General features: G+C 39.7%; 1 long non-coding RNA gene across 1 annotated transcript; it reads right to left on the bottom strand.

The window, feature by feature from the left end:
• Positions 1-123: 123 nt before the first annotated feature.
• LOC138917652 (uncharacterized) lies at positions 124-25,608 on the bottom strand. The gene is made up of 4 exons (XR_011425957.1): positions 25,474-25,608; positions 24,403-24,553; positions 2,263-2,532; positions 124-1,914 (listed from the first exon to the last, which is right to left on the bottom strand). It is a non-coding gene; the product is annotated as an uncharacterized lncRNA (long non-coding RNA).
• Between the last annotated feature and the right edge of the window lie 318 nt (positions 25,609-25,926).

The following is a 25,926-nucleotide window of genomic DNA, read 5'->3' as shown; positions in this document are numbered from 1 at the left end:
CCACTTAACTGATGAGAGAGGACATTGGAGTTGGCTGGGAAAGGGAGTACAGCTGTGTTCAGGTGCCTCATACACCCTCCCCTCTCCCCGCTCCCTGAAGCCACTGGTGTGGAAGCACCCCCTTCTCCCCTCCACAGTGTTGATGAGTTACTGTTAGTCACTGGCTCCCTTCCTCAGCCATCCTTTCACAGGGCAAACTGTCCCGTGTGCATTATATCTCTGTCCAATTAGATTGCTAGCTCTCTGAGGGCAGGAAGAGTCACTCAACTATTCATTTGCTGGGACTCCCTTCCGTACAGTGCTTTGCACAGAGTGGATGATCAATACATATGTATCAAACTGGATTGAATGGCATGAAAATGGTTGAATTTAGAAAGGTGGCAAGGTAGGGAGGCAGCAACAGATCAGAAATCATCAAACTGTAAATCTTCCCAACATAAAACAAGACACTTTAGTAAGAAGAACAGGAAGCAAGAGGAGGAAGGGGAGGGTGGCGGGCACTGAGTGCTTACGACATGCCAGGAACTGTTCTAGGTGCTTTACATATGGCCACTCTATTTGACGTTTTGTCAGCGCTTCTGACTTAGAACGTGAGTACTACCATTATAATAACTGTTTGTGGATGCCGTTCCCTCCCGCTTCTCTGGGCACACGAAACATTTATCACAATCTAGCCATTTCCGCTCTGGCCCTTGTTCCTCACGGTGTTCATTTACAGAGCTGTGAGGCCCCTTTGAACTGAGCTGAAGGCGGTGGGAATGGGCAGGGTGGTCACTCGGCCAGAGTAGGGGCGGAGACCGTGGGCTGTCTGAGGAGCTCCAATGCAAAGCCCCTCTTTCTTCAAGGGAGGCAGACCAGGGGTTGTCTGAGGTCATTTTAGAGGAAGAAGTAGGTCACAAAGATCCCCGAAAGGAATTATTTTGTTTTAGCTAAACTGGTTGAGAGTTGTCATTTGGATGACAATGGCAAGAAAAAGGCTGTTTTGGGGCAGTGAGAGAGCCAGAACACTCCGGAGGCACTGACATCCATGGGAACAGAATATAAGCGTGAGTTCCTGTGATGGAAACCGGTGTCAGCATGGACAGGTGCTGAGAGCATTTTAGGGTATCTATCTGGAAAATTTTTAAAGGCTAGTATATATGAACAGCTGAGGAAGATGCAGAGTGACAATGAGAGTCTGAATGTTTCTTTACAAAGTGGAAGACAAAAGAGGAGTAAAATGAGAAATAGATATTCTTCTCTAAAGACTAAAATTCTAGCTAATGTATACAAGGTAGATGAAAAATTAATAAATATATATATAATAATAAATGTCAATTTTTGGTTTTATTTCTATTTCCCAGGATTTATGGCTTCTAATATAATGTCCTCTCTAGATGAGAGCTATGAATATATAAATATGTGTCGTCTATGTTTCCCACATGTTACATTTAACTAAAAGAACTCAGGCTTGATCAACATTTTCACATGGCGTCACCTCTTTCTAAAGTATAGGGTATTAAATGGGCTCAATTAGAAAATGTTGTTTTTTAATCCTAGTTTATTAACTCAATAATTATTCTTCCCTCCTCAAAATGATACAATATTAAAAATCCACCCCAAAGCTGGCTCTTTGAAAAATTTAATTTATTATATAAAAAAATTAAAACTTCTGAAATGAAACTTCTGATGAAAACTTCAGGAAATAAGCAAAAATCAAAGTAAACATAGGAAGAGATGCAGAGATTTAAAAATTGAAAGAAAGCTGTGTAATACCAAGTATAAGCTATTGTGATAGATTTTAAACACTTTCATGTTGGTCTTCTCTGCTTGTATCTGGTATCTTGATACAAGAAGACTGATGGCTGGAATCCAAGATCCTCAAATCCTGAACCAGTCTCTATTTCATCCCAGGTAACTGAATGACAGATGTATCTAAGGGACCGGAGGTGAAAGGACATTCTTTATTACTAGTGCTTTGACATCAAATCTTTGTGGGTAAAGGTGTATATTGATATAATCTCTTTGGAGGACAATTTAAATTAGTTTTTTTTGTGTGTGTGAGGAATATTGTCCCTGAGCTAACATCTGTGCCAGTCTTCCTCTACTTTATATATGGGATGCGACCACAGCGTGGTTTCATGATTGGTGAGTAGGTCCACACCCGGGATAGGATTCAAACCCTCAAACCCCCGGCCACCGAAGTGGAGCGCTCAAACTTAATCACTATGTCACTGAGACAGCCCCTGAATTATGTTTTAAAAGTCTTAAAACAGTACCTACCCTTATGATCCAATGATTTGACTTCTAGATTTTTATTCTAAAGGAAACATCAGAGATTGCATTGCCGTGGAACTCATTCATCTCTCAGCACTGGAGGCATCCCGCGAGGATCTGAGAAGACACTGAAAGCCATCCGACAGCCTTAGTTCCTGCTCAGGAACAATTGTGAAAACGCCCCACTTACCCATCTACTCATTGTGGGCACCAGTTCTTGGCCGGGAAGAATGGTGATTAGGTTCTCCTGGTTCAGCTGGGGCACCAAAACAAGACCTGGAAAGATATTTAATTTAAAAATTTTATCTATTCCTTTCATATCAAATTAATTCATGATAATTAAAAAAAAAAAAGCAGAAATACGGAAGAGGAAACCGAAGGGGAAAACAATTCCTCTGCCAACAGCACTGCTTATGAATGGCTCTCTAGGTGGTTGCTGGCTAGGGCTTGATCTTTGCTCTTCCACACACGCTCCTCTCCCCTAATGGGAGTATATCTGATCCAGCTCATCAAATTCTGGAGCCCCACCCTAGACCTACTGTATTAATTTGCAGGGGCTGCCATAGCAAAATACCACAGATAGAGTGACTTAAACCACAGAAATTTATTTCTAATAATCCTGGAGTTTAGAAGGCCAAGATCAAGGTTTTGGCAGGTTTGGTTTCTTCTGAGGCTGATCTCCTTGTCTTGTAGATGGCCACCTTCTTATTGTGTCCTCCCATGGTCTTTCCTCTGTGTGCACACGTGCCTGGTGTGTTTGTCTGTCCTAATGTCCTCTTCTTATTAGGACACCAGTCAGATTAGGTTAGGACCCACCCTACCAGCCTCATTTTAACCTAGTCGCCTCTTTAAAAGGCCTTATCTCCAAATACAGTCACATTCTCAGGTAGATTTCAATATATGAATTTTGAGGGAGACAGTTCAGCCCATAACACCTGTTGAATTAGAAACTGAGGTTTTATTTTCTTGTTGTATCCTTATTTGGCTTTGATATCAGGGTAATACTGGCCTCATAAAATGATTTTGGGAGTGTTCCCTCCTCTTCAATTTTTTGGAAGAGTTTGAGGAGGATTCTTTAAATATTTGGTAGAGTTCATCAGCGAAACCATCTGGGCTTTTCTTTGCTGGGAGGTTTTTGATTATTTTTCTTTTAAAAGTATGCTTCGCTTTTTTTTTTCTTTGCTGAGGAAGATTGGCCCTGAGCTAACATATGTTGCCAACCTTCCTCTTTTTTGTTTTCTCCCCAAAGCTCCAGTACATCCTAATGTATCCTAGTTATAGGTTGTTCTAGTTCTTCTATGTAGGACACTGCCTCAGCATGGCTTGATGAGTGGTGTGTAGGTCTGCGCCCAGGATCTGAACTGGTGAACCCTGGGCTGCTGACACAGAGTACCTGAACTTAATCACTACACCACCGGGCCAGGCCCTGATTGTTTTTCAATCTCCTTATTCATTCTTGGTCTGTTCAAGTCTTCAATTTCTTCATGATTCAATCTTGATGGGTTGTATGTTTCTCGGAATTTATCCATTTCTTCTAGGTTATCCCATTTGTTGGTGTATAGATGTTCACAGTAGTGTCTAACGATCCTTTGTATTTCTGTGGTACCAGTTGTAATGTCTCCTCTATCATTTTTGATTTTATTTATTTGTCTTCTCTCTTTTTTTCTTTAGTCTAGGTAAAGGTTTGCCAATTTTGTTTATATGTTCAAAACACCAGCCCTTAGTTTTGTTGATCTTTTCTACTGTTTTTCCCATTTCTCTTTAATTTATTTCTGCCCTGATCTTTGTTATTTTCTTCCTTCTGCTAACTTTGAACTTAGTTTCTTCTTCTTCTATTTCCTAAGGTGTAAAGTTAGGTTGTTCATTAGAGATCTTTCGCTTTTCTTAATGTAGGTGTTTATTGCTTTAAATTTCTCTCTTAGAACTGCTTTTGCTGCCTCCCAGAAGTTTTGGTATGTTTTGCTCCCATTTTCATTTGTTTCAAGATAATTTTTGATTTCTTCTTTGACCCATTGGGTGTTCAGGAGTGTGTTGTTTAATTATTATTTCCTTCCTTCTTCTTCATTATGATTTACCTTGTTATTTCTCTTCTTGCATTTTTAATTTGGGATTTAATTCACTTATTTCCTTCTTTCACTTTTAAAGAATTGAGCTAAAGTATTTAATACTATGAATTTTCCTCTGATCATTGCTTTAAGTGTATCCAATAGAGTCTGTGACTTGATTTACATTTACTCTTTCATGCAGAAGTTGTTTAAAAAGAGGTTTTAAAAATCGTTTTCAGGTGGAAGGAACTCAAATTTTATTATTCATTCCTAACATTTTTACACTATGATCAGATAAATTTTTTTATTTCTACATTATTGGGGATTCTATGTAATCTAATGTATGCTCTTTTTAATGAATGTTGTATGTGCACTTGAGAAGGTATATTTTCCACTATTGAGGTATGCATTTTGGTATAAATACATAAGTTCTACATAATTGCTTATGTTGTTTAGATCTTCCACATACTCTCTTTTTCTGTGCTCACTCTCCTGCCTTAAACTCAGAGTGGTGAGTTTAAATCTCTGGTTAGCAGAGTGGTTCTTCCATTTCTCCTTGCATCTCCTTTCTTCTGTTTATGAGGATGATTGCTGTGCTATTTTGGTGCATAGATATTTATAACTCTATGTCTTCATAGTGAATCATGGTCTTTGATACTACAAAACATCCTTCTTCGTCCCATTTACTGCTTTTTTGGTGTGAACTCTGCCTTAACTGCTATCAGGATCTCGGTTCCTGTTTTCTTTTTGTTTGCATCCACCTAATACAGTTGTGTCTGTTCGTTTAGTTTTAGCTTCCTGAGTCACTGTTTTATGTGTGCCTCTAGTATATAGCGTAGAACTGGTGTTCTCTTCATGAGCCAGTGTGAAAATCATTTTCTTTTAACTGAGTTAGACCTATTCATATTTAATGATTTGACTGACATGTCTGTTCTATTATTTTATATTATATTCCTGAGCGTATTTTTTTTTTACACTTATGGGCAAATGCATACGAGCTATTTTCATGGTCTGTTTGCTTTAAAAATTATTTTGTTATTATAAAGATTTGTGAGTTTTTTTCTGGTAGGTACCTTTATACTTTTTGTTGTGAGTACAGTCAAGTTGATTCTGACTCCTAGGGACCCTGTGTACAGCAGAGCGGAACCCTGCCCTCTCTTTTTGCTCCATCCTCTCACCTTCCAGTGCTATATCAGACAATGCTCCACTGCTGTTCATAGGGTTTTCATGGCCAAATTTTTGGAAGTAGGTGGCTAGGTCCTTCTTCTGTCTGTCTTAGTCTGGAAGCTCTGCTGAAACCTGTCCACCATGGGTGACCCTGCTGGCATTTGAAATACCAGTGGCATCGCTTTCAGCATCATAGCAACATGCAGCTACCACAGTATGACAACCAACAGATGGGTGGTGTGGTTCCCTGATCAGGAAATGAACTGGGGCCATGCCAGTAAGAGCATCCAAATATTAACCACTGACCACCAGGGCTGGCTATCTTTATACTAGTACCTTTTATAATGCTTGCAGTCTCTTTTTATTCATATAGGCTTCTATTATTTGGTTTATTGGCTTTAAATGATATCTTGAGTCTTTCACCTATTATCCAGGAGGTGATCTTTGAGCTTTTCCTATTACATTGAGTCATACTAAAATGTTGTCTTTGTAGGTCAAAAATGGCTGATTATCAGTAATTTCATATGGTTACTCTGATAAATCTTTTCCCTTTTCATTTCTGCCTTCTCCCATTTTTAAAGTTCTATTATTTCTACTTTCACAAAATATTTAATATTTACTCTTCCTTTCTCTCCACCTTTGCTTTGGTCTTAGATTTATAATCATATATACTAAATATTCACCATCAGTTCTTTTGCTGAAGTTGCTGCATTGATGTTTTCATTGGAAGAAGCTCATTCTGTATGAGATTCTTCAGGAAGTGCTTGTGAGTAGAGTTTTTCTTTTCTTTTCTTTTCTTTTTTTTTGAGGAAGATTGGCGCTGAGCTAACATCCGTGCCCATCTTCCTCTATTTTATATGTGGATGCCTGCCTCAGCATGGCTTGACAAGTGGTGCATAGGTCCATGCCTGGGATCCTAAGTGGCGAAGCCCAGACCCCCGAAGCAGAGTGCACGAACTTAACCACTACGCCACTGAGCCTCCCCGAGTTTTGCATTTTTAAGACTTTGCACTTGAAGGTTAACTTCATCACATACGTATATTCTTTTATTTTGAAAATAAATGCTAGAAACTACATATAATATTTGGTATGCTTTACAGACTTCTGTGGTTTTACAGAAACAAAATTTTTATGGAGTTTTGTATACCTCTCATTTCTTAAAGAAAACTACTATATTCTATTACTGGAGAATATTTTCAGACCTTTTAAGTTGTTCTACCTATTTAGTGTTTCTGTTCTATTATTAGAGAATATTTTAGGAGAAAAGTTAAAGATCATCCCTAACTGATATATTTGAAATGAAAATGTGTATCCATATTTTTTAAATAAAATTTCATTGAAGTATAATATCTATACAGAAAAGGGGTGTACATCAGAAGTATGGAACTCGATAAATTAAAGAAAGTAAACATATGTGTGTAAACACATTTAGGGGAAAGAAATAAGGTGTTATCAGAATGCCAGAGACCCCCTTGTATCTTTTCTCAATCATCTTCAAAGGTAACCACTATCTTAGTTTCTAAAACCATAGACTCAGTTTGCATGTTTTTGAACTTTAAATTAATGGAATTATACCTACGGAACTTCTTTCACCTCACATTACAATTGTGAGATTTATTTACAATGTTTGTAACAGGAATTTGTTCATTGCCATCGCCATGTAACATTCTATTGTTTGAAAATAGTAGTTTATTAATTTACTGTTGATGGACACTTGATTAGTTTTAGCTCTGAGCAATAAGAATAATGTTACTATTTTTTTTTAGCACATGTTTATGCATTTTAGTTGGACGTTTGCCCAGGAATACAATTGCTGGGTCATAGGGCTTGCATTTGCTCAGCTTTAGCAGATATTTACAAACATGTAGTTGCTTCTGCCAATTATGCCAATTACATTCCTGCAGCAAGACACAACACATGAGTTTTCCAGCTGCTCCACATCCTTGCTAATGAATGGTCTTGCCAGTCTTTTTAATGCCTGCCGTTCTGATGGGTGAGATCCGCGTGATGGATATCCCACTGTGATTTTACTTTGCATTGCACTAATGAATGGAGAAATGTAGTGGAGCATCTTTTCATATAATTTTTGTACAGTCTGTTCTGGTTGTTTGCTCAATTTTTTAAAAAACTAGTTTGTCTCTCTTACTGATTTGTAAGAGTTCCTTATATGTTATAGAAATGGGTCCTTTGACAGTTATATGTATTGCTAATCTTTTCATACTCTGTGGCTTACCTTTGTCTTTTGATGGTCAGAAATTGCTAATTTAAATGCCTTCCAACTTATCACTTTTCTTCCTTTTTGGTCAATCCTTTTGCGCTTTGTTTAAGAAATCTTTGCTTACCCCGAGATCTTGAAGATGTTCTCATGCTATCTTATGTTACCTTCTATCTTCTATTGCTTTAACTTTTACATCTAAATCTACAATCTACTTGGAATTAATTAACATGAATGGTATGAACTCGGGGTTTAAGATTCATTTTCATCCTTATTGATACTAAATTGCCCTAGAAGAGCTTACTTAAAAGGATGTTCTTTTCCTACTGTCTTCAGGGCCACCGCTGCCATAAACCACGTGTCTCTGTATGTGAAGGCCTAATTTTGGATTCTCTATTCTGCTCCACTGGCCTTTTGAATATCCTTGCCCCAATACCACTCTAGCTTCATAATAAGCTGTCTTCTAAGCTAGCAGTGTTAAGTTCTCCAATTTTTTTCTGCAAAGTTGCCTTGGCTGTTCTTAGCCCTTTGCATTTCCACACAAATTTTAGAATTAATTTATTAATTTTTCCCAAAAAAGCCAACTCTGCTGCAATGTAAATTGGGATTGTTTTGAATCTATAGATTAATTTGGAAAAGAGTTAAGTCTTTATGATATTGAACATTACAATCCAAGAATGTGGTATATTTCTACTTATTTAGATCTTCTTAATATTTCTTAATTAAGTTGTATAATTTCAGTATGGAGGTCTTATACATCTTTCATTAGTTATATTGTAAGGTGTTTGATCATTTTGATGCCAGTGTAAGCAATAATTCTTCAAATTTTACTGTCTAGTTGTTGCTGTATACAGATATATAGTTGATATTTATATGTTGACCGTATATTTGTGACTTTGGTAAATTCACTCATTAATTCTCGTGGTTTAATTTTAGATTCCTCTGGAATTCCTATGTACACAATCATTGGAAGGAAGAAAGACAATTTTAATTCTGCCAGATTTTGCCTTATATGTTTAACATGCTTGTATTATTAGGCACATACAGGTTTAAGATAAATATGTATATATTTCTGTTGAAGTCACCCTTTTATCACTATAAAATATACTTCATCTCCAGTAGTATTTCCTGCCTTCAAATCTACGTTTCCTGATATAGGTATTGCTACTCCACTTTTATTTTGGTTAGTATTTGGTTAGTATCTTAGTTAGTATTTGGTTAGTATTTTGGTTAGTATTTTCAGAACATATTTCATTTTTTAGTTCCAGAACCCTCATTTGTTTCTAGTTCTCCAGTGAAATTTCCCATCTTGTTATTTAACTTCTTAAACATACTTTCATGGTTTCTTTAATGTCCATGCTTGATAATTCCAATATCTGGATATCCTGTGGGTTTGTTTCTCCTATTTTTCTCCTGATTTTTGGTCAATTCTTGTCTTGTTGCATGCTTAATTATTTTCATTGTATGATAAAAAAGGTGTCTGAAAAATTATACAGATAATTCGAGGTATTGGATGATGTTATATTCCCCCAGAGAGGAGTTGCTTCTGCTCCTGGCATGTGGTTAGGATGACTTTAATCCAATCAGGGCTGGAGCAGATTGGAAGCAATGGTTTAGTCCTTGTGTGTCTGTTCTATTTTCAGTTCCCCATTACGTCGAGGGTAATGTTCTTTGGGAGTCCAAACTGAATCCTTGGGCATTTATAAGGATTCAGCATTCTAAGGTTAGTAATCATCCTTTGTTCACTTACGCAGTAGGCAGTGCCTATTTATTACCAAATATGGCAGTGTTTAAATCTTTTAAAGTTAATAGACTTTATTTTTTAGATAAGCTTTAGGTTTATAGAAAAAATGAGCAGAAAGTCCCTGTATACTCCCTCCCGCCACCAGTTTCCCCCATTTTTATCAGCTTCAACAGGGCATTCCAGCTGAATAACTGCTTTGATTAACTGCCAGTCCCCACATCTCATGGAAGATGAGCCCAGAGAAGCTTAAAGTTTTTTGGTCTTGATCTGCCCCCACCCTGGTGACCTTAGCCTTCTACCTGGCTCTCTGAGGTGACAAGCTGGCACTATTAGGCACAAAGGTAAGGGATAGTTCGTCAACAATATCTATGAAGGGAATTGGTCACTTAATTCAAAGCCAAAATTCTATCCTGTAGACAAAGTGTCAAATCATGCTATCTGACAGCTACTAGCAAAACCATGGGCTTTTTACTATTTTCATCTTCCTAATATAGTTTTACTGACAGTAATGAAAACAAAACAAACTTAGGAGAGGGTTTTGAGAATCAGCTAATGTCTTCACTAGAGCCTGAGCTGAGCAGGCCAGCAAAGCGCTGAAGCTCCTCTCAGATTCCTCTCCCTACCAACTGCCAAAGCGGCAAAATATTTCTGGTTTCTTTGCCTAACTATTGACCCAGCTTGGACTTGGTACTCCTGTATCAGATTTAAAAAGAACTTTGTGATATTGAAATATTGCTTTATACATCCCCTTAGAGTTAAAATTCCACAAAGTCCTTTAATTCTCCCGTAGAACTTTACCAAGCCCTGTAATTCTCAGGAGTAGTTGTGACATAGCCAGAAGGTAATGGCAGAAATCTTTTCTTGACCGGTGTCCACTTTCCCTTGGAATGTTATATATCTATTTTATGAAGTCTAGATAAAACTGGCATTTGCCAAGGATAATTTCAAAGAAGTTTCAACAAGATGATTTAGGACTTTTGCCCCAAAATATCTTTCTATGTGTGAGTGTCTTCAAGTTTTTTTTTTCATCTATTACCTTCTCCATTAAGCATTAAAATTAAAAGGGCTCTGGAAATCTTGAGAGACACTTTCTTAAATGGATAAAAGTTTTCCAGGCAAATAAAGGCTATTTATTCCTTGTTTTCAAGAACCGTGTGCATCTGATATATCTACTCTGAAGGAGTAACACAGTGAACTGCTGGCTTCCTACCAATAATCCAATACATTTGTGCAGGGGACCGTGTAATCATCAATATTAATCAAACAATTGAGAGTATGGTATTCCACACATATTCAAATGTTTCTAGACTTCTTTCTCACAACCAAGATTGGAAAAGCCTATGGTCCGTGGGTTTTGGTAATGATCCAGTTGAACATCAGTTCTATAATATGATTCTTCAGGTCATTAATTGTTAATAGATCTTTCCTTGAATGCTCTTGAGTCATTTAGCTTTATGGTGTGCAGGGTGACTTGGACACACCCCATATCACATTCTTGTGGAGAAAATTGTCTTGCTCCAGCCCTAAGAACTTTCTTTCAATCTCTCCTTCATGTCTTAGAAACTGAAAGCTCATCAAAGTTAAATCTGTCTGAACTCACCTCATGGAATTTTCTAGAACAATACTTGGGATGAAAGTGGTTTGGGTGTTATTTTATTTCCTACTTGCCTCTGTCTTCTGGTGAGAAGATAACTGTGATTAATGGAGAAATAATGAAATATCTGTCATCTGCCACAACCTTTAAAAGGGTTAGTGTTTGCCCCAATTGAGGATTTTTCCCTCCAACTATTTCCATAGATACGAACACTTACAATAGCTGGCTCTATCTCTCTATAAACACTTCAGTGAATTTTCTGCCTCTGCAACCTAAGATTAGTAATCATCCTTTGTTCTTAACAAATATTTGAGTGCCAGACTGTGTACTATGCATATGGTAAATAAGATAAATATGTCCCTGTCCTCGATGTGAGAGACAAATAAACAGGCAAATACAATATAGTGTAAGTGCCATGTTAGAGGAAGCAGGGAACTTATAAAAAGGGGACTTGGCCCAGAGCAGAGGAATCAGGGCAGACTTCACAAAGGGAGTGCCATCTGAGCTGGCTGGGCCATGCTGCAGTAACGAACAGCCCCCATAGCCCAGTGGCTTAACCCAATAAAAGTTTATTTCTTGCTTTTGCATTTCTAACCACATTTCCTTGGTCGAAACAAATCACATGTCTACCCTAAGCTGTAAGGAGGCTGGGAAGGGTAGTTACCGTGTGCCCAGGAAGGAGAAATGTGAAATGGAATTTTTGAATGCGTAGCATTGTCTCTGCCACAATCAATCCTTCTAGTCACCAGATATTCATTTCATCCTTCCTTCCACACATAGAATACACTCCCCATGGGATTTATTCCAGTATCCTATGCAGTTACAGCATCAAACTCAAAAGTCCAAGATCTCTGGATGAATCAGGTATGAATGTGGATTCTCTTAGTCTGGAGACATGTGAACTAAAAATAGAAAATTCTCTTTACTTCCACCCTACACTCAATTTGTATCCATAAAATAGGACCGAGAACCACAATCACAACATTCCCATTTGGAAAGGAGGAGGATACAAAAAGCACAGCAGTCAATAGTCCATGGCAATTCTGAAATCCTGCTGGGCAGACCTTATGGAGTTCCCTTAACCTAGGACAGTGGTTCTCAACCAGGGACGATTTTGCCCCTAAGGAGCATTTGGCCATGTCTGGAGAAATTTTTGATTATCACAACTGGGGAAACAATCTTACTGGCATCTAGTGGGTAGAGGCCAGGGATGCTGTTAGACATCCTACAATGCACAGGACAGCCTCCCTAGAACAAAAAATTACTCAGCCCAAGAGGTCAATAGTGTTGAGGCTGAGCAACGTGGACCTGGGGATAAAGAGGATTCTTTGTTGAGGCCTTGATCCTGCTCCCTGTTCATTGTGGCTCCTAGTTCCTACCTTCCTGGTGCTTCCCCCTTTTCCCTTTTCTGTTGTGGCCACATCTGAATTGAGCATTGAGGTGTATGCCCTCCTTGAGTACTGAACATTTGTCACTCCTGTAAGATGGGGAGTCAAGTGTCATTTTAAGTCTTGAACAATCAAGATTTTCTTTTTTCTTGATTCTTGGTTTTTTTGACAGTTTGAAGGAGAAAGCTCTTTCAAAGACATATCTATTTGATTCTAATCAGTTCCTTGTATCTGTACCTATACCTACAGTTCTTTACAAGACACAGTTCTCAGATCTGCTCTTTTTCTTTATCATCCCCAAACTGTCTTAATGGAGAGTGTGTGGAGCTTCTGTGAAAAAACTTCACACTTAATCTGATCTCTGACAAGACTGAATTTTACTGGACTTTTGCCACTCAAAGACTTTCTTTAACATTATCTCTTCCTGTTTGGAGCATAAAAGAACTGGGCTTTTTCAGTTTTTCAGGGCCATAAATTTGTGAGCTATCTATTCTCTTTCATTTTTGCTTAATTCCTTTCTGATTTCATCCTCTCTTGTAATTCCTTGCCAAATAGTAAACTGCACATGTTACTAAGCTTCCTCTTTTCTATGTTTTCCATAAGAGCCAAAACTTCATTAGGGAAATTATTTCCAAGTGATCACAGACTGCAATTTTACTAAATATTTTTCCACTTCATAACACGGATTAACATTTTCCCAGCCTCGAATGCCTATTTTTTCACCTTTGCCACCCGTCTGCTAAGCCAATGCCACATGTATTCGTTTTTTTTTTTTTGTGGTAGTACCCAACTCCTGATACCATCTTCTGTATTAGTCAGAGGATACTATGCCATGCTGTGGTAACAAACATTCCCCAAACTTAGTTGGTTAACAAAATGCCTCTTGTTTTTTGCTCATAAAGCCTGCTATGGGCTTGGGTGACTATCATCTTCCTTATGGCCATTCATAGTTCCTGCTTCTTCAGTCTTATGGCTCTGTCTTCTCAACATGAGGCCCCTGAGTTTTCCAGGACAGCAGAAGCCAAGGGATATGAAAATTGGGCAGAAGCTTTTATTGCCTCAGGCTGGAAGTGACGCATATCACTTCTGGTCACATTTCATTGGTAAAAGCTAGTTATATGGCTCCACCTAACATCAGTAGGACTGAGAAATGTACTTTTCCTTGTGCTGAAGAAGAGAGAATATGAAACTGGACTTGGTAAATACAAAGTATTGTTGCTGACTAGTTGAGAACTTGAAGAATTAGAAGGAGTCAAGTCAGATGAAGGGATGGAAAGTGAGGAGTATTCCAGGCAGAGGGGGTGACTTGCCTGTAAGTCTGGAGTCTAGAAAGAATGCGACTCATTTGAGGAACTGGCAAAAGTGTTCTGTGGTTGAAGCTTTGTGAGGGCAATATGGGAAGAAGAAGGTAGGAGAAGGGAGTAAAGAAAAACCAGGTAGTGGCTGTCATCATGCTAAGCCTTGTAAACCATATTAAGGAGAAAAGACTTTATCCTGTGTCAAAGGGGAGATTTTAAGCAGGGGAGTAATAATTTCATAGATATTTATCAGAAAGTCATTCCGGCTTCACAGAGCCCAGAATGGATTGGAGTAAGACTGAAGGCAGGGTCCAGCTGGAAGGTTCTTGCAGTAGTCCAGGCAAGGGATTGTCTGAACTTGAGTAGTTTCAGAGAGGAAAGAGCAACACAGATAAGTCTGAGAGAGTCATAGGAGGCAAAGTCAACAGGAATTGATGGTTAATTAGCTATAAACAAGTGGAAGAGTAAGAGATAAAACCCAGGTTTCTGATCGTGTAGCTGTGTGGACTGTGGCATCATTCACTCATGGGAAACACAGGTAGAAACCCCAGCACTCAGACACAGATACCCCAGCCAGTCGTGTTTTATGGTAGAAACCTGGCCTGATGTTGATTGCAAGAAAGACTTGAAAATTACACTAACTACTGAGCATCAGGTGGCAAGGCCTTCTTTAATCTAGCTCTCACTTTTCTGGGAGAGGGGGTGAGGGCTACTCATACTAGAGAAAAAAAATAGGCTGCTTGGCAATATCAACTGTATCCTAACAAAAAGCTGAAGGCCTCCACCCATAATGACCCTCTGTTAGTACAGCCACTGTGGAAAATAGTATTATCTACAAAACTTGTGTCAACTTGGCTGGGCTACAGTGCCCACACACATGGTGAAATGTTATTCTGGATGCTTTTGAGTGTTTTTGGATGTGATCTACATTTAAATCAGTGGACTTTGAGTAAAGCAGATTGTCCTCCATAATGCGGGTGGGCCTCATCCAATCAGTTGAAGGCTTGAATAGCATCAAAGACTGATCTCTCCTGAGCAAGAGGGAATTCTGCAGCCGATGGCCTTTGGACTTGAACTGCAACACCAGCTCTTTCCTGGGTGTCTAGCCCACTGGCACAACCTGCAGATTTTGCACTTGCCAGCCTCCATGTTCATGGGAGCCAATCTCCTAAAATAAATTTCTCTCTCTCACTCTACGCATCTTATTGGTTCTGTTTCTCTGGAGAACCCTGACTAATACATGTACTAACCATGCAACCTAGCAAGTCTACCCATGGATATATACCACAGAGAAAGTCAAACAGGTGAGTACCATTCTTGTACACATATAAGAATGTTAATAGCAGCATTGTTCATAGTTGTCCCAAACTATAACCATACAAGTGTCCATCAATAGTAGAATGTTTGGACAAATTGCTCTATGATTGTACAATGGAATGATATACAGCAATGAGAATGAATGAACTGTAGTCACACACAAAAACATGAATGAATCTTATGAATATGGCACAATGGAAAGAAAGCAAGATATAGAAGACAAGATACAATAAGTTCCATCTATGTAAATTTCAAAAACAAGCAGAAGTAAATTATAATTTTAAGGATGCAGATTTAAGTGGTAACACTATAAAGAAAATAAAAAGGGAGCAATTACCAAAAAATTCTAGTAGGTAATTATTTTTAGGGGATATGAAAAGGAGCATACAAGAGACTTCTGGGTGCTGCCAATGTCCTATTTCTTGTCTTCAGTGGTGTTTTTGTGAGTTTTCACTTATAGTTATTCAATATACTGTTCATTTGTGTTTAAGGCACCTTATGTGTTTTCTTCCACATTGTAAAAAAGTTGTTTTGTGTGTGTGTGAGGAAGAGTCACCTTGAGCTAACATCCATTGCCAATCCTTCTTTTTTTATTGCTTGAGGAAGATTAGCCCTGAGCTAACATCCATACCAATCCTCCTCCAGTTTGCACGTGAGACACCTCCACAGCATGGCTGATGAGTGGAGTATGTCCACACCCAGGATTCAAATGCATGAACCCAGGCCACCGAAGCAGAGCACGCAGAACTTTAACCACTTGGCCATGGTGCTGGCCCCTTAAAAAGTTTTTTAAAGAAACCTACTTATGTTATTTTTCTGAAATGCCCCCAATTTTTAGCAATCAGAGAGTATTTTATCTTGACTACTGCAGTGGATGAATTGTGCCCATCCTCCTCCCTGTTCCACTAGGGGACTAGAGTGTTAGTGTATGTGTTGTGTGTGTGTGTGTTTTGGGAGGTTTCCCTGCTAAGAGGGATGTAGTCACTCCTACTCTCTAAAAGGATTAACAACCCCAATGCAACTTCAAGCTGCCATTTTGACCATGTCCACTTTAACTTCTACGACTAACGCCTGAGGCAGGGCTGCTGTGTGCTTGTGCTTTCCTCCTGTTCATTTGCTCTTCCTGATTAGCAGTGACAGTGAGAATCTAAAGAGGCCTCTAGACTTTCATAAGCTCTGAGTATCCACAATAGCAAGTCATCGTTTATAGTCTCTGTTGTCACAGGTTCCAAATAGGTCTGCTTTGGCCAATCTCCAATTACTAGCTCTTCTTCATTGTTTTTTGTGATTAGCACTTTGGGTATAGATCCAACTGGGGGGGTGGTGTTGCCTGTATTTTAGTGCAGTGTTAATTCTTGATGTGCTTTTCTTTGGTGAGGAAGATTGTCCCTGAGCTAACATTTGTGCCAATCTCCCTCTGTTTTGTATGTGGGACACCACCACAGCATAGCTTGATGAGAGGTGCGTAGGTCCCTGCTTGGGACCGGAACCAGAGCTCGTGGACCCAATCATCATGCCAGCCACTGGGTTGGCCCCTCCATGTGCTATTTTAATTGCTACAACAACGGCTACATAACCTTAAGGTTATGTATGACCTCTAGTGCAGAAAACATTGGCTTTCTGTAATTTTTCTTCTCTTCCCTGCCTCAGGAACCTGCCACTAGGGCACCATCTCAGTAGTGTATTGTAACCACAATTGCAAAATTTTCTTCTGCATGAACGAGGCATCCTACAGTCCCCAGGTATGCACGTTTGGTGTACTATTTACTTCTTCCTTGGGGCTTAACTACTTTCCCTCTTGCCTGTCACGGAGGCTCATCTCAGGGGATTCCGCCCAGAGAGACGGAGTGGAGCAGGGAATTTGGATCAATCCAAACAGATTTGCTATCATGGGTCTCTCCTTCAGCTCCAGGAAAGACTGCATCTTCAAAAAGAATAATATAACAAATTTGGTTTCTGTTCATGCTGGCTTACACATAGCTTCTAGGACTTCTCTTCATTTGACACTTCTCTCATCTAAAGTCATTCATGCAAATTTGTGAACACTCCACTCTATGTTGGTTATATCAAGTCATAAACAGTGTTTGTCCCCCAGGAAGTTAACTAGCTTCAACAATTTTTCTCTGTCTGGAGTGAGACTAGCCCAGCCCTTGGTAATCGGCACACATTTTGAGGCAGGACTCTGCCAGTGGTTGGGCAGTCAGGATGCAGACATGCCTTCCTGGTTCTGTTCTCTGGATAATGATTATTTTATTATGTGGATGGGCGTTACCTCAGAATTCATCAATAACTGTAGACTAGATCCTTCAAAATATAACCTCTGTTTACAGAGGCCACACTTGAATGTGAGATTTGTATTAACTACAACAAACCTTATTGCAATGGTTCCTGGCCCCATCCATTATTAAAACAGCCTCTGGCCCCTCCAAATTCTCCCCCAATTATTTCTAGAAATTTCCAGAGAATCTCTCATGGGTGCTTATTAACAAGGCCTGCCATAGTCCTCTGTCTCCCCACAAAGGAGCAGACACCCTCAGGGGTCTCTAACTCCAACACTCCATGTTGACTGGCAATGTAAGCAGAAATTGGGGTGTCGTTCATCACCCCCTTTGTGTGATCCTCTTTGCACCCCGATGTCTCAGTGAAATAGTTCGTCTTATTTCTGTTTGTGGCGCTCTTTCCTCAGGACTCACACATGAACCTCCACAGAAGTAATTTCCTTTCTTCCTCAACACTGCCTTCTTTTCCATCATTCAGCTTCTCCTAGGAGTTCTAAAATCAGCCCTTTTGATATAAGACTTCTGTTTTACTTTAAAACTTTTTCTACGTTAAGATGCTTCTTCATATGTGGAGGAAATTGAAATGCTATGGCAATAACAGGAAGAAGTAGAAAATCTCTAGGATCCAAGTAATCCTCGCAAAAGAAATGTGTAAATCTTGCCTGTCCGTTTGAAAATGTGAGTTCTGGCTTGAGAATGATTCTTGGCGAATAATTTAAGAAAACTACATGACAAAGTCTTAATTGTCCATATTCTCTTTAGATGTAAAGTTAATCTAACACAGAGCTGTATTCTGGAGGATAAAAGGCAGGAAGCCCTGGTGGTAATTGGTAGACAAAGAAAGTGACTCTCTGGGGAAGGATAACATTAATATAGGAATAGAAAAAACAAGATGGTACTGCCAGCGACTATAACTAAATTCTCTCTATTTGCCATTATTGGAGAGTGTGCCGTCAAAGGGAAAGTAGGCTAGAGAGGCAAAAGCCACAGGGCTTTCTGGAAAGTGAGATGTGAGTGAGGAAATTGGAGTCTGGACAGCCAGGGAGGTTCGGTTCAGGCTGGTGGTAGGGAGGCCGGTGGAGTGAGACAATTACGTTCTGGAGATCAGTAATGGCAGAGCAGGGGCTGAGTACACAGAGCACCTGCTCTACCCATGAGACTGGCCTGCGGGCTTGCCCTGTCACTTGTGGCAGAGTAGGTGGGCTGGATAAGGTGAGACTAGAGCATCCTTGGGCTCTCTCAGACTTAGGTGCTAGAAGGTTTCCATGTAGCCTGCTGTGGGTTGGCAGCAGGACTTCTAGTGAGGATGCACCATCTCCCATACTCATGAGGAACACACAGTTTACCTTTAGGTTTCCTTCTCTCTCTAGCTTCACTGTTTGACAACCTGTTTCTTTTTATCTGAGTTTCTGGCTCATGATGCTCCTACTTTTGGCCAAAACTTGACGGGATATGCATTAGCTTCAGCAGTGGCTGACACCATGACATTTAGAGCAGGTTCCAAAAGTAGCAATCGTCATTTAATGCCTGTTGGTCACTGTAGAAACATAGGGCTTTATCTCTGTTCAACAGAAGGTTAGAGCCTGAAGGAATTTTAGAGATCATCTTCTTCCGTTTGATGCCCCATACTTTATAGTTTATTAATCCAACAGTTATTTATTCATCTTTCACTATGTGCCAGGCACTATGCCAGATGCTGGGGATGCAGAGATGAACAAGACAGAAGTGACACCTCTGCTAATGGGATTTATAGACAGATGGGGCAGAGTAGGGTGCTATGGGATTCCATCACAGCAGCCCTAACCTTGCCTTGGGGGATCAGAGAAGGATTTTTAGAGCCAATGACATATGAGCTGAGATTTAAAGGACGAGAAGGAGCAGCCAAGCAAAGTAAGGGCAGGAAATAGAGACCAGAGAAGTTGAGTGACTTGTTAAGGGGAGAGTCAGGACTGTTTCTCAAACCCTCAAGCTCCCAGTTCCTTGTTCATTCATGGAACACATGCTGGATATATCTAGAGTAGTAGAATTACAGAGAAGAAATCACACTCCTTTCTTCAATAATTCCGTGGTCTAATATAGAGTGAAGTACACAAATAATTACAACATGGAAGGTAAGTTCTGTGATGCTGCAGGCACAGGGAATTTATGATGCTTGCGCAGGTGGCATTTTACCCAGGCAAGGATAGGAAAGGGAAATCAGAAAGGATGTCCTGAGGAGCTGACTTTGAAGCTGAATTTTGCATGAAAATTAGATGGTTACCAGGTAAAGCATCTGGGGAGAGCAGTCTAGGCAGGAGGGGTTTGCAAAGCCCAGAAGCACCCAATCCCATGGCGTATTTGAGGAACCAGGAGTCATCCAATGTGACTGGAGCACATGTGTGGGAAAGGGAGGGGGATCAAGAAATGAGACTGGAGAGGAACACAGGAGCCACATTATGGAGGGATTTGCAGTGGATTGTGTTAAAAAGTTAGAAATTATCCTTGAGACAATGGGAGCCAGTAGGTGACTTAATTTGAAACTAGCCAGATTTATATTTCTGAAAAACTGCTTCATCATTAATATAGAGAATGTATTGGAAAGGGTAAGGTTAGAGGCAAGGAGACTAGAGGAAGACCCATTGAAAGAATCCTGGAGTTTGTGGTTGCCTGAATTAAAGAAGAGGGGATGAGGGAAGTGGAGGGTTTTGAGAAATACTTAGAGGTAGAATTAAGGTGACCAGTTTGTCCTGGTTTGTCTGGGACCATCCTGGTTTTAGCAGCAAGAATCCAAAATGCTGGGAACCCCTCGATCTCAGGAAAATTGGGATGGTTGGTCATCCTCGGTGAAATTAACCCTGCAGGGAGAGGGAGAAGTAGAAGTCAAAGATGACCTCCAGGGTTTTAGATTAGGCACCTTGGCCAATGGTGGCACCACTCATTAAGACAGGGAAATGGAGAGAAGAATTGCAGAGTTGGGATCTGGGGAATATGAACAAATAATTTTGGACATCTGGGTTGAGGCGATTGTGCTACATCCAGGTGGAGATTTGTAGGTGGTGGGATATGGTTCTAGAGCTCAGTCATCAGGTCTGGATTGGAAATAGAGATTTTAGAGTCAACAACAGAGAAATAGTATTTGAAAAGACTTCTGGCCAATATGGCAAACAAAACATACACAGGAAGACTTTTGTTCCACATGTATCTGTATATATATATATATGCTCCTTACATATATATATACACTATGTACATATATGTAAGGAGCATATACATATGCTAGATAATTTGGAATAAGTTTATTGTAAACACATAGTCAAGATTTAAAATAAGAAAGGTAGGGCCTCAGGGATCAGAAATGAAGAGAGATCACAGTGCGTTGACGCCAAAGGACCAACTGAGGAATAGGAAATCCTTTGGAGGCTAATTTTTTATGTAAGGTCCTAAGCTGAGACAAGACTGCCTGGATGAAGTTGGACATCAAGAAGGGGCTGTCACATCTCTGAGTGAGCGTGAAGCAGGCCATCTGCTCAGAACCATGCTGGGAAAGCTGTAATTCCTAAGAAATCAGAACCTCAAGCCAACACTCCATAGGTTTCCTGGTGACTGATGTCATGTGAGAAGCATTCCTGCTGAAAAAACAAAGCACACAAAGCATCCATGTAAAGGCCATCTCCACTGTGAGAGAGAGTCAGAAAAGGCATAATTCACAGACAATAATGCACTCTGAAGGAGACTTTAAAATAAATTTGTTTAGAAATGTGAAGAAATAAAGGAAGGAATAAGATACCTAAGGCTAGTGTAGAACATTACAAAAAAGGAACGAGTAGATAAAACAATCATTAAGAACAAGAAGAGTCTCTCGAAATAAAAAACTGAATAAATAGGTTGACCATAAGACTAGATAGCTAAATAGAGAATCAGTAAACTAAAATATCTGAATAAATGACCCAGAATGGAGTACAGAGAGATAGAGATAGAAAATATGAAAGAGAAAATAAGAGATATGAGGAACCTAATAGAAGCTTCAATATTCATCTAAAAGGAGTTCAAGAAGGGAGTCAAGAGGATGCAGGGAGATAATGTTGAAGGAATAGGGGTGAACAATTTTCCAATGTTAAGATGATTGTGAGTCTTTAGAAAGAAAGGATACACCAAATCCTCAGCAGGACAAGTCAAAGAACTCTATACTTAGGCAATTTGTAATAAAATTGCGGATATTAGGGATATTGAGAAAGCCTTAAGAGCTACCAAAGAGAAAACATAGATTATTTATAAAGAAATGACAGTCAGACTTACGTCAGATTTCTCATCAGCATCAGATGCCAAGGACAGAGAAATAACATCTTCCAAGCGCTGAGGGGAAAAATGAATCCAGAACACTATGTCAAGTCAAATGATCAGTCAAGAAGAAGGGCTAAATATAAATATTTTCATAATGGAGTTTATTGTCCACAGGACCATCTTGAAATAATTGCTGAAGGATGCACTTCAGTAAGAAGTAAATTGAACTCAGAAAAAGGAGCTAGAGGCAAGAATTAATAGTTGAAGAAAGACATTTGTAAAACATAGTTGTACGTTTCACAATGAGTGACTAGAAAATATAATAAAAACCAAGTGTTCAAAAACAAGATGACATTCTATTTCCAACAACAATATGGAAGATGGGAGAAGTTTTCTTAGGGGTTGTTGAAATGTTCTAAAATACTTGTGCAGGAGGGTGACGAGCATATTGAGTAACTTTGGCGTAGACTTTGCTCGTTAACGTTTAAGGATGGCAACAAAAAGAATAGAAACAAAAATAATTTCCAAGATAGGAAAGGAAAAAAGGGAAAAAGGAAAGAAAAGAATTAAATAAATTTAACAGATGACAGGGAGGGAGAAATAAAATAAAAAAATACATCATAGAAAACACAAAAATAAAATGGTAGAAATAAAGTTAAATGTGCCAGTAATCATAATAAATATAAATTTATCTCACCTGTTAAAATATAGAGGTATTCAAAATGTACAGTTAATTTTGCTATAGTGCTTTTTTATTCCAACACAATTGACATACTGGGGGCATTTGGGGCATAACAGAAATTTCCCATTTGCTTTTGCGTGATTTTGTTTGTGAGAAACACTACATGAACGCTGAAAACTTTACCCAGCTGGACCAGGCTGTGTGGGAAGACAGAATGCACACACTTCAAGCATCTCCCAGCTCCTCGGCTCACCACAGGTGTTATGAGCCACACCCATCCACATCTTGTATTACAGCTTTCCTTCTAATTTCAGGTAACCCTCCTCCCACACTTCACAATAACTTGCAAGCTGCAACCCTTCTGTCAGCCACTTCGACAAGCAATCTTCAATTGTTTTTCAAGATAAGATGCTGAATCTATTACTGTATTTCTGTACTTCTTAACTGCTTAAAATGTACACAACTGAGACATTTTTTTTTGTATCCTTTTAAAAAATATGCTACTGATGAAGTTTTTGGCCTTTAGTGCCCATAAACTCATTTACTGATGACGATTTTGTGCCTAAAGTGCTGTGCCCCTAAATCCATTTTTCTCATAAGCCTTGTGATTTTTGCTGCCAGCTTTTACAAAATGTGGTGATTTTTAGCAACATATATGTAATGTTATAGCAGAGCTTACTATATTTTTAAACATCTAGGTATTTGCAGAATTAACCACTAAAGTATAACGATATAAAAAGTTGAATATAAAAAGAATGAGCTACACTAGCAAAAGTAAACTGAATAAAGCTAAGGTAGCAATCTGCATATCAGACAAAGAAGAATTTAAGGTGAAAAATGTTAATAGAATAAAGAAGTTCGAATTACGGAAAAACGTCAGGGACGTCAGACTTTGATGGGAAGAACACCTTCTCTACTGAAAATGGAAAGAGAGGTTGGGATGAGTCTGAATATAAATAAATGTGTCCCCAGGGGAGTGGGAATAGATATTGGGGAAGCTCCTCAGGATGCCTGTGTTCTGCCTGTGAAGTGAGAGGAAAGGTCAGTGTGGTAGGCTGAATGACGGCCCCTGCAATGTGTCCATGTCCACACCCTTGGAACCTGTGACTGTGTTACCTTACGTGGCCACAGGACTTTGCAAATGTGATTAAGGTAAGGATCTTCAGACAGGGAGATTATCCTGGATTATCCAGTTAGTCCCAGTGTAGTCACAAGGATCCTTATATGAGAAGAAGGCAGGGCGACCAAAGATGGAATAGGAGATGTGACAATGGAAACGGAGGTTTCAGTGATGTGAGAAAGGGGCCAGGAATGCCAGCAGCCTCCCGAAGCTATAAAAAGTGAGGAAACAGATTCTCTCTTGAAGTCTCCAGAAGAAACACAGCCCTGCTGACACCTTGATTTTAGACTTCTGATCTCCAGAACTGTAAGGGAATAAATTTATGTTGTTTACATAAGGTCACTGACTTGGCGGGAATTTGTTTCAGCCACAGTAGGAGACTAATACTGTTTCTTTCCTCCTGCACATAAGAGGGAAGTTGTGCAGCAAGGGGCTTGAGGAAAGTGGATTGCTCACCGTGGAGAGTTGACGAGTGGCTGGTGAGGAACACACAGAAGGATTTCCGGATAACACCAAAGCCCAGCAGACATTGGCGACCCTGAATGTGTCATGAGACCAACCTATGTGGTTGGGGGGTGGTTAGCCACCTGTGATCAGGAAAAGAAAAGGCAGAAAACTGGGCTCATCCAGAATTGGAGTTTTTAGGTTAATGTGGCAGAAGAATTAATAGGCAAGAGAGAAATGCATCCTGTAGTCTCAGGTGGCCACAGAATTTGTCTGAGGGAGGAGGTCAATGGATAGGAGGTCTTATTTTTGTCCAAAAATGAATTTAGTAGGACTTGATGAGTGAAAGGGACATGTGGGTAAGAAGAGGTTATTAGAAGACCAGGGTTAATATTTCATAGTGTGTAGGTTTGAGCCACGACAGTGTCTAGAATATGATATGTGGCAAAAACTGGAGCAGTAGCCCAGTATACATCCTATCCTTTCTTCCTTAGCCACAGAATTTTTAGCTAGATTCATGGACACCCCAAAAAAAGAATGTACTTCCAGCCTCCCTTACAGCTTATATGGGAGACCACATGACAAAGTCATACCTGTCAATGGCACATGAGAAGTGACATGCACAATCCTGGCTATGCCACTGGAAGAAGTGGCATCTCTCTCCTGCCTTCTTCACCCTTCATGCTGACTAAAATGCAGACCTGGTGGCAAGCCATCATAGTCCATGGAGACAAGCGCAATCACCTATCAATGGCAGAGCAACAAGGTTAGAAGTCCGGGCCCCTAAAGATTTCATAGGGCATAGCCAACGTACCAACTTGAACTTGTTTAAGCCACTGTTATTTTAAAAATCTGTCCCATGCAACTGAACCTAGATCTTAACTAATCACCATGGGTGTGTTTGGCTTCAGTGAAGTGGAGGGAAACTTGAATGACATTGATTGAATCAAGAAACTTTGAAGTCACCTAGGGTAATGACAGGAAGGAATAACTTTGACCTAAACGGCAATATTCTCAAAGAATGAAGGCAAATGATAGCAAGAAAAGGAGAAAACATTACTACAGGAGTGTGCCAAGAGTCTCAAAGCAAAAATGAATTTTATCTGAGGGTGGTGAGGTGGAGCAGGAAGGTGCATTCTTTGATGAATGTGAAGGCATGGAAAAGTTTGTTAACCATTGCTTGATTCTCTAGAGGAGACAGTGGAAAATGTCAAGAGGGGTACCTAATAGGATCTGCAGTTGTGGAAGGATGGTGCTACTGCCAGAAATGCAACTCAAAGTAGGTAGCTGGTGGGAGGAAAACACCCTGATCTCTTTCCTCTTCTTCCCTCTAGTCTCTTTCTAGTGTCTCCACTTGCCAAACCCGACTGGAAGTCAGTTGGCAAAGGAGACCAGTTGATGCAGTTCATAGAATTCAGCCTTCCTTGCAATTAGAGCAGGACAGATAAGAGTAGAGAACGAATTTGCAAAAAGACAATAATCAGTACTAGTCATACAGGAGGATGAGTTGATGGAATTATTGGATCTCCAGACTCAAAGTGGAATTTTGGTTAAAGTTGTTTTGATGCCAGAACAACATTTGATGAAGTCTTCAATGGTATCTGAGATCTATGCATACCAGAAAGCTCTTTTCCATGCTTATGATTCTTTTAAGAAATACTTACCCAAGTGTATAGGTTTTTCTCAGGGATCTCAGCTTATAGTAGAAACAGCAATGACCATGAGAGAGATAGTAGGAATCAAGCCTTTCTTGAGAGGGTAGCAATGGCCTGTGGAATTGGTCATGCTTTTAAAAAATGCTAGATCCTTGTAGATAACATTCCCTGGTGGGTGTAAGGAACGGGTACTCTCTAAGAGTTGCTGCTGAAACCTGGTTAATGTTCAAGTGATAGGAGTGATTCGTTCCGATGCCTCCCACCTCGTCTTGTTGGACACAGTGTTCCTTACACCCGACTACAATTCCTACTCCTAGAGGTACCTGCAGAGTCAATTGTCACATCACATCTGTGTCCAAGATGGTAAAGGAGGAGACCAACTGCCAGTGATGGCTGATTACAAACTAGCTGAGGATCTAGTTGGAGAAAGTCAGGTGAAGTAATAGGGACATTATTAGACTT

Source organism: Equus caballus, chromosome 15 (assembly GCF_041296265.1).
Source record: "Equus caballus isolate H_3958 breed thoroughbred chromosome 15, TB-T2T, whole genome shotgun sequence".
Taxonomy (NCBI): Eukaryota; Metazoa; Chordata; class Mammalia; order Perissodactyla; family Equidae; genus Equus; species Equus caballus.
This window is presented reverse-complemented; position numbering and strand designations above follow the sequence as displayed.